The sequence below is a fragment of the Gambusia affinis genome, linkage group LG10 (assembly GCF_019740435.1).
Source record: "Gambusia affinis linkage group LG10, SWU_Gaff_1.0, whole genome shotgun sequence".
NCBI lineage: Eukaryota > Metazoa > Chordata > Actinopteri > Cyprinodontiformes > Poeciliidae > Gambusia > Gambusia affinis.
The window spans coordinates 1,283,459-1,295,870 of record NC_057877.1 but is presented as its reverse complement, the minus strand read 5'-3'; the positions used below and the strand labels follow the sequence as shown (position 1 = coordinate 1,295,870).

General features: G+C 38.2%; 1 protein-coding gene across 7 annotated transcripts in view; it reads left to right on the top strand.

Moving 5' to 3' along the window:
- LOC122837974 (inactive N-acetylated-alpha-linked acidic dipeptidase-like protein 2) overlaps nt 1–12,412 on the top strand; it is a 321,561-nt gene that overhangs the window by 210,267 nt on the left and 98,882 nt on the right. The gene's annotated exons all lie outside the window — the stretch shown is intronic.

The window sequence follows — 12,412 nt, the reverse complement described above, 5'->3', positions numbered from 1 at the left end:
TTGGTACAGATACATTTCAAAATATTTTAGATTTCCTTCTAGAAGCTTCTCACAACATATTGCTGGAGTTTTTGCTCATTCCACCTGACAAAGATTAATGTAACCAAGTCATGTTTGTAGTTTTTTTCCAAACACATTTTTCTGCTCTGCACACAAATTTTCTGTGGGCTAGAGGTCAAGGCTTTGTGGTGGCCACTCCAAAATATTGACTTAATTGTTCCCAAGAAAATGTTAAAACGTAGTAGTTAAGGCAAGATTTGTTTGTGATCCGTCTTTATTTTACCAGCTGATGACTTGCGATCTTGCTAGAGTATTTCTCCTTGATCTTATTTCCTTTTGATTCATTGTAGTTTGTAAAGTGCACCAGTTCCCTCCAGTAGTGAAATGTTTCCTCATCATGATGCTACCTTATCCTTCACATTTTGGATGCTGTTTTGAGGTTTCTCCAAATGTAACATTGGTGATTTTAGTCAAGCACTTCAGCTTTAGTTTCTTTTGATCAAATGACTTGTCTGTGGTACATTTTTACATACATTTGTGTATGAGAAAGCTGTAATCTGGATTATTATGCTGCTTGTAGAATGTCTTCTTCCTTCCTGAATGGCATTTTGCCCTTCATTGGTACAGGACATATCTCATAGCAAGGCATTCTCATGATGCTCATAGTTGCATGCAATTGCTTGACTTGATGGACATCTTCAGAGATATGGAAATTGTACCCAAGTATGACCCAGATTTGTGGAGGTCCCTTCTATTCTTCCTGATATCTTTCCTATATGTCCCAAGGATATATAGTTGTTTGAGTTGTTGCCTTGAAAAGATAAACAAGTTCACCTATATTATATATTTAGCCTCCATTTATACTCCAACCCATGGTACAAGACCTAATGGCTCGCTGTCAGCTGTCACCTATTTTTACCCACACTAATGGGTGAAACAGCAAAGTGTAACGCACCACTGGAAGGCTTATTGTTGTCATATGGTAGATGGAGGACATTAATAAGGTGATTGCAATAATAAATAAAAAAATAACATTTTCAGATTATCTCCCATGCCATACTTTCACACCACAATCACAGTTTTAACAAATATGTAAAAATAGATATATTTTTTTATAAAGTTACATACTGCAGCTTTAATTTCACCTTGGAGAGGACAGGAAAGGAGGAATGTGGCCAGATATATCTGTTATTTAAATGCAAGTTAAGGTAAAACTGTTTGGACTGGCTCCAGTCCAGACAGAAGGTTGTTTTTTTATTATCATTATATAAAGATTGTTTGAATTTCTGTCAGTAATAAATATATTGTTTTTGTTGTGTAATTGTAAAAAGAGCAAAGATAGAAAAATCCCTATAGACTCACTGGAATGATGCCAACTATCTTTTCATCGAACACAGTGTTACCCTTTTCACTGGGACTGGGGTGACGGGTTCTGCTGGTATCTGGGTTTGAGCTGCTGCTGACTGACTCATCTGTTAAGTGGAAAAGGTTTCAAGGACAAGTTAAATATATGAATATGAATTAGTATCCTTAATTCATTAGATGCTATTGAAATGGAGGCAAATGGTAGTCTGTAGCTAAGCTAACTGTGCTAAATATTTGACAGTCTCACACAAACACCTCTCTTGAAGAAAAACTGGGTTACAAATTGAGACTCTTGTCTTTTTCTCTCTCTACCTTTTTTGAAATATAATAATTTTTCTTAGCAGCATAATAACCGCCACAGTCATTCTGGTCTTCTGCTGACTGCTGCTGAACACAGTGACCGTCAAACGCCAAGCAGGAAATATGGACGTGTGTTTTTTGGTCTGGTAGGGGTACATACATACACACAGGGGTATAGACGTGTAGAGCCCCCTAGTGGAATAGAAAGAGTTAACCCAACTGTGTCTAAGACCTTCTCCCTGGCTCTGATTGGTTGATTCTGACTGGGGAGCGGTTTATTTCTGCAGATGGCAGTAGGACCACAGAGAGGAGCTTGATTTTTTTCTTTTTTTTTTTTTTTTTCCCCAGATTATCTGTCCTATATTTTATTGTCACAACATAGAGACAGTTTTAAAAAATATGGTCACTATGACCACAAACAACCATATTTTTTATTAAAAATGTATATTTCTGCTTTAAACTGTCCCTCTATTGAAACCTGGGATTGTTTTGCGGATCTGCTCTGGCAGAAATGGTCCCTAACTTCTGCTGTCTCTTTTTACAATGGAAACTTTTACCTGATCATGCATCATTAATGCTCTCAGTCTTTTCCTTGCTCTATTGCCGCTTTCAACTCTTTTTTTAGTTCATGTTTCTTTAGCATTACCTCCCTCTCTCCCCACCTGCCTTGTTCTAATATCACTCCATAATCTCTTCCTTCATCACCAGCAGGCAGTGCATCCCCACACCTTTAGATTTACATCGTTAAAATCTCCCAATCATATCTCTCACTTCTTCTTTTTTCTTTCTTTTTTCTGGTTCCACAGAACACTAACGATTTTGGTTTCATGAGAATAGTCATCTATCCACAGAGAATATATCCTCTTGCCATGGATCTAGAAAGTTACATGATTTAAAAAGCAGACAGCTGCAGTTCAGTGTGCCATTACTCCTCTGCTGTAGCTTGAAGTAATTACTAAAAAGGCCTGGGCTGCTTTATTCTGCTATAATGAAGTGAGAAATGTCCTGATTTTTAAAGTAACGTCTCCACAGGAAAATAAATACAAAAATCAGCTAGGGTTGCACAATATTCTGCTGTGCTTTAATGAACTGAATGCAACAACACATTCTGAATCCCCAAAGGAATGTGCCATTCTTGTAGTTTACTCAATTAAGGGAAAATAAATTAATAAAATCAAGCACACTATTGGGACCTAGCTTTTGACTGTCTTTCTCGTCATTAAAGCCCGCAGTCTTCTTTAGCCCACCATATTAAATGACATAGAAACAAATGTTTTAGGTCTGCACTTAAACATACACAATCACATTCAGGATTTTTGCATTCTCTCCTGTTGTTCATAACAAAAAAAGGTAACAACTAACAGCTATTAACACAGCAATGTATTCTGACTGCACTGGTGAAAGTAGGTTAAAATCTGGGTAATCTGTATCAATAAAATCTATCAAGATGTGTTTTGAAGTTCCAGTCAGACCTCACTTTTCATGCTGTATATTTTCTTTGCAAGTGGCAGAGAAATCAGACCCTTTATATAGATATCAGGAGTAATTTAGCTAAATATTAAAAAATGTAATGAGAACTTGTATAATTAGCTGAACTCATGTAAATTAGTTGTTTTCTTTTCAGAGAAGTATTTCAAATGGGGCTGGGCTTGACCTAACATTGGGCTCTCTCATCCTTCCTGCTTGTGGAGTTTGGTCAATTTTAACAACAAAAAGATTGAATAAACCTGTAAGAAACAAAAGTGTTTATTAGGTGAAAGTAATTGGACAAGTTAAAAAATGAAAAGAAAATGTTAATTTCCTATACCTTGTTAAAAAAAAATCTTTGCTGACAATGACAGAAACCAGAACACACGCTCACCACTAGAGGCTGGGTTTTCTCCTTTCCAATGTTTTGTAGCAAACTAAACAAAGGATAATTTCAAAACTTTGATAATATATTGAGAAGCAAACCTCTGAAGAATGATACAAGTATAAAAATGCTGCAGACATTAATAAATGACATCACTGAGACAGAAACACAATGTTCATGTAACCGTTAGAATACCATACATCCTGTTTATTTGTGGGCCTTTCTGTCCAAAGTTTAGTTTCTAGCAAGTCAAATTCTCAGTCAGGTTCAGATGAGGTAATGTACTCGATCATTTGAAAATGTTCCACTTTGTTGTAATAAGTTCTCGGATTGTTTTGACTGTGTTTTGGCTCATTGTGGCTCTGGACGATTAAATGCTGTCCTGTCAGTTTGGCTGCATTTAGTTGGATCTGAGCACACCGTACGTCTCTGAAGATCTTAGAATATATTCGACTTCTGTTCTCTGTCACATCACCAATAAACGGTAATGTCCCAGTGTCACTGGCAGCCATGTTTATTTACAAACATGGCTGCCAGCTACAACAATGGATTTTTCTGGGAGAGAGCACTGAGTTGCTGAGTCAAGAAAAGTACAAAGAGCTGAGACTCTGCACATATTACTGTCCCTGGACGGTTAAGATTCCATAGTCGAGCGTACCAATTGCCTATATTTCTCATGACAAATTCATTCACTTCCCACAATCTAAATAGATACCAGCAAGTTTGCTGAGCTAGTTGGATTCTAAGCTCCATGTCTTGTGGCAGCTACGCATCCTTACAACTGGTTGTGGGAACTCTCAACCTTATCAGCTCGGTGTCACATACAAAACAGCTCCATGTGAACACCGTTTCCCACTGAACAGTTTACTCTGCAACACAGAGTACAAAAGCTGTAAAAATGTTGTTAAAATATACCTTTGCGCGGTCATGCCCAGCAGATGTCTACTTCAAGTATATTCAGTTTTCTACAGACTGAAGTACACATAATTGTATGGGGACCTTCAGTATCTCTGTCCAGGAAAAATACAGTCTTAGGATCTGAGTTCTGGAGTCAAGCATATCATCTTTGGAAAGAAGTGAAAAATCGATAAAGTTCTCTCTGGTTTTCAGAAGCTTTTTTGCTGCCATTAATTTGAGTCAGATGGTTTGAAGGACAGGAAGCAGAGCATCATTGCTTTGAAATGTGCTACATGCTGAAATCCTGACATGCTGAAGTTGTGATTGATGATTTGAAGCTGATGTGACAAATGGAGGAATGTATTGGCTCCACACTCTTACTGTGTTTTCACACCTAGTAGTCCAGTAGACTTGGTTCAATTAAGGATCAATGTTGCAACATTTGTTACATTGGTGCAGTTCACTTTCATGCTGTACTGTGGTAAACAATCCAAAATCTTTGAAAACCTTTTCCCTCCCTCGCCTGTGGTGGCGCTGCACCAAGAACCACCAAAGAAAACAACAGAAAACCCTCAGAAAAAATACTTCTAATTGTAAACAAAAATGGAGTCGCGTCACGTTTTAGCGAGAGTGGGATGTTTCTTTTGTCTTTGCGCTATTGTACACTTCCTGCTTTTGGAGCAGTCTCCGGTCTGCTTGGCAATCTTATGTGCATTCAGACTGTGCTCAAATTCACTGTAATCCAACTGAGACTAAAGGTTTTAGGCAGACCACAGTTCACTTTTTTGGTCCATATCATGCAAACAAACCGGATCTTCAAGGGAAATGAACTGGAGTTTGATGAAGTAGACTAAACATGTGACTGCACCCCTGGTTACAATCTACTAGCTTCTTCTAGTTTTCAGGTTGTGTTGTTATATCTTCTATCAAACAGGTCAAGAAAAAGTATTATTGCTGGCCTTGTGCTGTTTGGCCCCTTACTCTGAGATCTCCCCAGACAGATCTCCCACCTCCCAATATGTAGAAGTGATTTCCAACATCACCATCCTTTTTCCACAATGGCTTTAATACTTGCTACTTATCTTACTTAGAGCTTGTCTTCCAAACCCAGATGCTAATGTACTGATAGCTTTGAAATGGGTGCTTAGGAACCAATTATAATAAAAAAATACTTACTCTTTTTGTCGGGAATGTACATGGAAAAGGAGGGACATTAAGTTTGTAAATGGACAAGGAAGGGGAACAACAAGAGAAAGCAGGTCAGAAAGAAAGCAACAATGGAGGCGAGGTGATTATGAAACAAATGGACGGAAGCTTGTGCTTTAATTAGGTATTCTTATTCAGATTTATGTGTGCCTGGTCTCCAGCTGGTGTGTGGGTGGCATGTAGCAGGTAGCTCAAACTAATGGTTGTCAGTGGAGTCGACTGTACAGTGGAAGAATGCACTATTTATTAATACTTCATGTGCTCTTACTCCCCTTTTATCTCTTAAAAATGCTCATGGGTTCAGTTGTTTTTCTCATTGGTTAGTGCAGTTAAAACCAGGTATTATTTTATCTTTGCTTGGAGTTGATAACAGTTGGTTGTGTTCCTTGAAATGTTCCACTCTGGAGCCTGGTTTCAAAGAGTGCTAATGTAAGAGACTCTGGTCTCTAGAGATGTATAAACAAGAACCTGGATCGCTACAAAATGTCACGGTGTTGAACTCAGTGAACGCCCATCCTGTTGCTAGCTGAGCCAATGCTTCCAATTGAATTCATGTATATATCTCACCTTTTTCATTTTTCATTATTCATTATTTTAAAATCCTTTTGGTAAATCATGTTGGCTGTTTGCCTGAATCATCATCATTACATCATTCCCTCAACCAGAAGAGGGGAGTAACCACTCATACCTACTCACTTATTTACTTGAGCAAGTTTTTACAATAGATTATACATTTAGGAGTAGTTTTACTATCTGGACCTTTTACTTGTAAAATTTTTATAAAGCATAACTACTCTTACTTGAGTAAAATCTGTGGATACTCTACCACTGTGAGAAACTTTTCTGAATGAAGAAAAAAAGCAAAAGCAGACACACCAACACACAAAGTTAAGAGTTTTTGTTCGTGCAGAAGCTTTTTGCTAATGTGAGCTTTGACTTACTGAGCCTGCTGTGCAATGGATGCACTTCATTCATCCTGTTCTAACATACAGGGTGAATGTTAGAACAGTCTGTAATGTATACTTACATTACAGACTTTATGATTTGGAAACTGTTTCTTCTTCTGAATGTGTGACTTTGTAATTTTAGTTTTTATATACAGTACAGACCAAAAGTTTGGACCCACTTTCTAACTGAATTCAATTAGAAGGTGTGTCCAAACGTTTGGTCTGTACTGTATATTGTTTTTCTATTTTAGTCTTTAAAATACCATCATTTGAAAATAACTTTACTTTTATGTCTGGCTGACATCATTTTTAAATATAATATCAGATGATCTGATCAGCTGGAGTCTTTTTATGAAATTATTTTTAACTCTATGGTAAGTAATATCTCAGATGGTTTCTTTAAAATTTTAGTTGAGTAGAAACACATTGTAAGGCAACTCCTACTTATAATTTTTGGATACTTTGTTGGCAAAAAAGCCCTGTAGCCCCATATTGAAGTGTGTGAATACAGTTTACCTACTCAGTCAAAGCTAATTTATCAAACATACATGTTTTTGGACTGCAGGAGGAAACTGGAGTATATCGAGCAGGGGTCTCAAACTCCAGTCCTCGAGGGCCGCAGTCCTGCAACTTTTAGTTGTGCCTCTGCTGCAGCACACCTGAATAGAATAATTAAGGCTCTGGAGAACTGGTCTACACAAGGTGGAGGTAATTCAGCCATTTCATTCCAGTGTTTTGTACCTGTGGCACATCTAAAAACTGCAGGACTGCGGCCCTCGAGGACTGGGGTTTGAGACCCCTGATATAGAGGAATCGAGTACACAAAACCTTTAAAACTGTGGTAAGTCAACCAAACAGCCCGAGGTATGCTGACCTTAAACTTTTCGCTGCGACATTCACATTCAATTCACATTCACTCAAATACTCAAACTTACTTAATTCCCCTGGTTAGTTGTCAGAGTTTCTGCACACAATAATTAGAATAGATGCAATAAAAGTGCTTGAAGCTGTAAGTTGAAACAGTTGTGGTCATACCAGATGGGTGTTTGTGTGAAAAATAGCAGGCAGGAGGAAGACACTGCGGTGGATCAAAGCCACAGGGAAACATGGTGGGGGGAATATTAAACTTGTAGGGGGTCTGTGTCTGTGGAGTTGAGCACCTGTGTTTAGTCAACTCCAACCCGACTGAAGAGAAGTAGAAAGCCATTCCTCTGAGACGTTTTTCACCCTCTGGTTCAGATTAAGGATTCATAGTGTTGCTGTATAATGAGACCAAACACACTTCAAAGTCACGTCTCATTACTATGCATTGTGTGTGCTTATGTTTTCTTTTATTATTTGTGTCACTGAAAGTCATGAAGTTAAGACAGCCTGTCCTGCACAGTTACCCCAACCCTGATCGTTTTCTGTTACTTCAATAGCAGCTCAAGTCAGAAAGATGCTAACTTGTGCTAGTTCTTTGTGATGTGCTGCCAACCTACAAGCAATGACATATACCTGGACATACAGCATGTTGGCATTTGTCAAAACCTAACTCAAATGTTTCTCCCATGTGGGGAGGCTTTGACAGGAAGGACAAACTTAGATCTGCTTCCAACCTTGTTTGTCACAGTTCCAGCTGTTCAAGTTTAAATGAATAGCCATGTTTTGTTTTCTTCTAATTTCCCAACGAAGGTACGTGACTACATATTTATTCCAACAGGAAAGCAAAAAATCATGGATAATGTATTAAAACTTCCTTAAAACTCAGATCAGATCTACTATTCTGTTGTTCTTTAACCTAATGGGAACTGTTACTGCTGACAAGAAGAGTGATACTCACTGCCCACTCCAGTGGGTAGGCCTGTTGAAATGCTTTCTTAGCACAAAAAGTAAATCACATACCATCAAACCAATAGACGAGGTGAAGAGGACCTCTTGAGGTTCAAACTGAGCAACAGGAATGAAAAAAACAGAGATTTAGAGCTTGAATATGGAATGCTTTTTGATGTCAGATGGGCAAAACTTCTGATCTATTACATACAGGTCTACAGCGCAGAGTGCAAAAAAAAAAAAAAGAAAGCACCCAGGGAGGAGCCTTTGAGTTGACTGAAATGCCTTGTTAAGGTCAGAGGATATAGTTAGTCTGCCCATATGGGAACAAATATGGGTTCCCATAGAAACACCCATTATGGTCCCAGTAGGAGAATAATCCAAAACCCCCAGCATGGCCACCTGAAACTGACCTAGTAAAAGTCCAGATTTAAGCCCTCCAAAGTGCCTGAATTAAAATGTTACTGCAATGCATGCTGGGCCGCAGTTCCTCCATAGCGATCTGAACACAGTTGTCACGAATGCTCCATGGTAGATGCTGCACAAATCCTGTGGTGGCTTGGCCATTTATTAGGGTTGCGAGATTTGCATTTTGTATTTGCTCAGGTTATCTTTGTCGGATTTTGCAATTAGATGATCTAAAAACAAATTAGGGGTAGAAACCTTTTCCAGTGCTCTGTGAAGTCTCTCATAAGATCAATTTTGACACAAGTGTAGTTCAAAAGTCTCAGAAACCTGCTTAAACAAAGAATTCGATGAAAATATTCTATCTAGAACTTTCAGTTTAAATAATTCACACATTTCATCTTAAATGTCTTGTTTGTGCAAACTCAGTAGAAAAAATATGACCAATATTTTAATTGGATCGAGATACCATGACAGGTTTAAAGTGAAGGAGAGTCTGCTAGCTTCCAATTCGCATCATAAATGTTAAAACTGAACATCATCTAAATGAAGGAATATGCAAGTATACCTAATTTATATGCTTTCTCACATAAAGCCAGAAGGAAGGAAGCTGACGATAAATCACCAGAATGAGTGTGTGACTTTACAGCCATCCAAGACGGTTCGACAGCGCACTTGGCATAATGTTTGAAATAGTACGCTATTGGCAATATGTTTGAATTACCATAGTTCTTGTATTGTCAGGGAAGGCATTGTGCGACTGTGCCAGGCTCCATGAATCTGCATAATCTCAAGGAGAAGCCGCTCGGCCTCAAAGGCATTTATGCAGCTGACAGCGTGGCCCCTCCATCACAGTTTCATATCACAGCGGCAGAACATAAGTAGGGGAACGCATATGAAAATGTGTGTTAGGTGAGGAATGAGCGGTGTCATTACTCCTGGCTCTGACATTTGTCATTTTCTGTGATGTGATGCATTTGTCCAACAGCACTTTTGTGGCTTGCCTGCCTTGCAGAGGCAATATGAGGCATGTTGTTTGTGTAAAATAGAGAAGCATGCAGTCGCACTGCCAAAGGTTTCTTGACATTTATTGAGGTAATTACTTGACCCAGAAATTAATCCAAGATTGATTATGATGTAAATTTTAAGCAATGTGAAGCTCGGGAAATGTGTAACTGCACAAAGCACCAATTAATCAATTTCTGCTTGCTAAGTTGATTGTTTTAAAGTGTTTTCTTTAAAGTTGATCCATAGAAGGCAAGCAGACAGTAGTGACAGAAAGCAATCCCAAGCTTGTGCTTTCTTAGCAATTAGCTTGACAAGCTGACAGAACGTGGATACTTATGAAGTGGGACAAAAACAATACATTGTTTATTTTTTTTATTTTTTTTATTTGCAAATAGAAATCTAATATTTGGGACACCATAGAGAGGCTCCAGTCCTCGATGCCGCTGTTGCAGGTTTGATTCCAGTTCAGAGAAATATTCACAGGGGGAAAGCACAATAAAAACAGAGTCGAAGACAGACGTCAGATCCAGGAGAATCATTACAGCAGGTCTTCCAGAGTGCACTGGCATCAAAATGTCACAGACACTTTGAGTAAAGCTGTTAGTATGGAGAGGGGGAGACTGATGTTTGTCAAAGATTTCATGTTTTGCCATAAAAGAAATGAGCCATTCTGCTGCGGCTTTTTCAGGGAGCTTTGACGTAAAAGAGATTTTGGAAGATAGGCCTTTAAATTTTAAGATGTGTAGGATCCAAATTACACATTTTTATTATTGACCATACCTGTTAAAAGTGAAGTGTGAACTTCTACAATACAACTGCCTGTAGCATAAAAAAAAACTTTTTAAACACCAGTGGAAGTGTGTATAAATATCAGTTTTTTACTATAAATGAATAGTATTTCTTAGCCGTCTCCACGTCTCCAATCAATGGCAGTTCCGGTCAGTGAGATCCATTGTTAGCATAGCAGTGTGAAGCACTGAGAGTGGCCATCTGGTGAGACCAACACACTTTCACTATAAAGGTTTCTTAATTGGACTTCAGCTGGAGTTGAATCTCTGCAACTTCTGGCTGGAGGTATAATGAAGGATCAAATGAGATCAAACAGAGAGAGGAAAGGTTGGGATTACGGATTTGATTCCAGATGCTGATTACGTTATTATAATTGAGGTTTACATCAGATGTGTCTTTATCTTTGCTATCACTGTAAGCAGAGGCAGGTGAAGCGTTTTCCATGAAACTCGAATCTGCAAAAGAGAGAAAGCTGCTCACGTCTTTTGTTATGACAAGTTAATTAGCTGATATGACTGTGGGAGGAAGCCAAATACTCCCACATAAACCCAACAGGAGCCGAGTGCAAACAGGTGTCAAAGAGTTTGTTTGTGAAGTAAGCAATGTTAATTGGTTAAAAAGTATTTAAAATTATTTGCCAGTGTTGGATTTAAAAGGATATTTTTAGGCCATCTCTGACTGCATTCTGTGCCATAGCTATATGGAAGTGGCTTTCTGTCGATATTCCCTTTTTTTCAATGATAGAAAAAGAGAAATTGCTCCATTTTGGCTCTTTGTTTCAGCTCTTTTGTGCTTTTGTCTTCTTCCAGCTCATTCCCTCTTCATTTCTGCAATATTCCAGTCACTTACTTTTTGAATGGCTTGGAAATGTTTTTCAGTTCAACAGCTGCAAATGGTTTTTTTCCAAAGAGTGCCGCCTGGAACAGAATTATTATTATCATCACACACATAATACACAATTGTTTCCTCATTTGGCACTTTTTGATGCTCATTGCATTCTGATTGTGGTCTGTTCTCCACCATTCTCTGCTGATTTGATATGTTCCAATGCTAATGTACGCCATAAGAGGAAAAATGCTTAAGTTGCTCTTAAAAAAAGCAAACTGGCACCAATATTTGCACTTTCAGTCTGTCTAGTCATCTCTCTGTTGATCTCATTCTTCTATAATAAAAGTACAGAATTCATTAAAACCAACATCCCTGATATTTGAAAAAAGTCCTAAATTATTTGAATCTTCTTTAACACACATACACACACGCTAACTGCTATCCATTAAGTGCAACAGAAGTATTTTTTTCCCATCATACTTTTTAAGTTGATCAGAATCTCTGGGGACTTTTATTCATTGAGGAATTACTTTGTACTTGCCCGGTTTATAGTTGCTTTAGAATGAAAGACAATTGGAACACAAACAAGGCAGGATGAGGACCCATATGTTTCCAGTTACCAAAACACAGTATGAGTAATAGTAACTAAGTAGTAACCGGTAGTAGAAACTATTAACTTTTAAATACTATTTCAATTGGCAGCACAGGAAGTGAGCAAAGCCACTCAGTCCATGTTGGCCATGCTTCCAAATATCGAGCAACTAAAGTCGGAGGAATGTTTAAGGCGTTTTGTTCCTGGCAAAGGTATCGTGGTCCTACTGCCCACAAGGTTGTCTACAGCAAACACAATTTCCGGTAGGCTTCATCAAGCTGATCCATTACATACTTCATGGCGAAGCGTTAGCAATCAGGTAAAAACAGATCCGATCTTCTCACACCTCTAGCAAGTAATTGCTATATATATATATATATATATATGTGTGTGCAAAGAAATCAAAGTGGA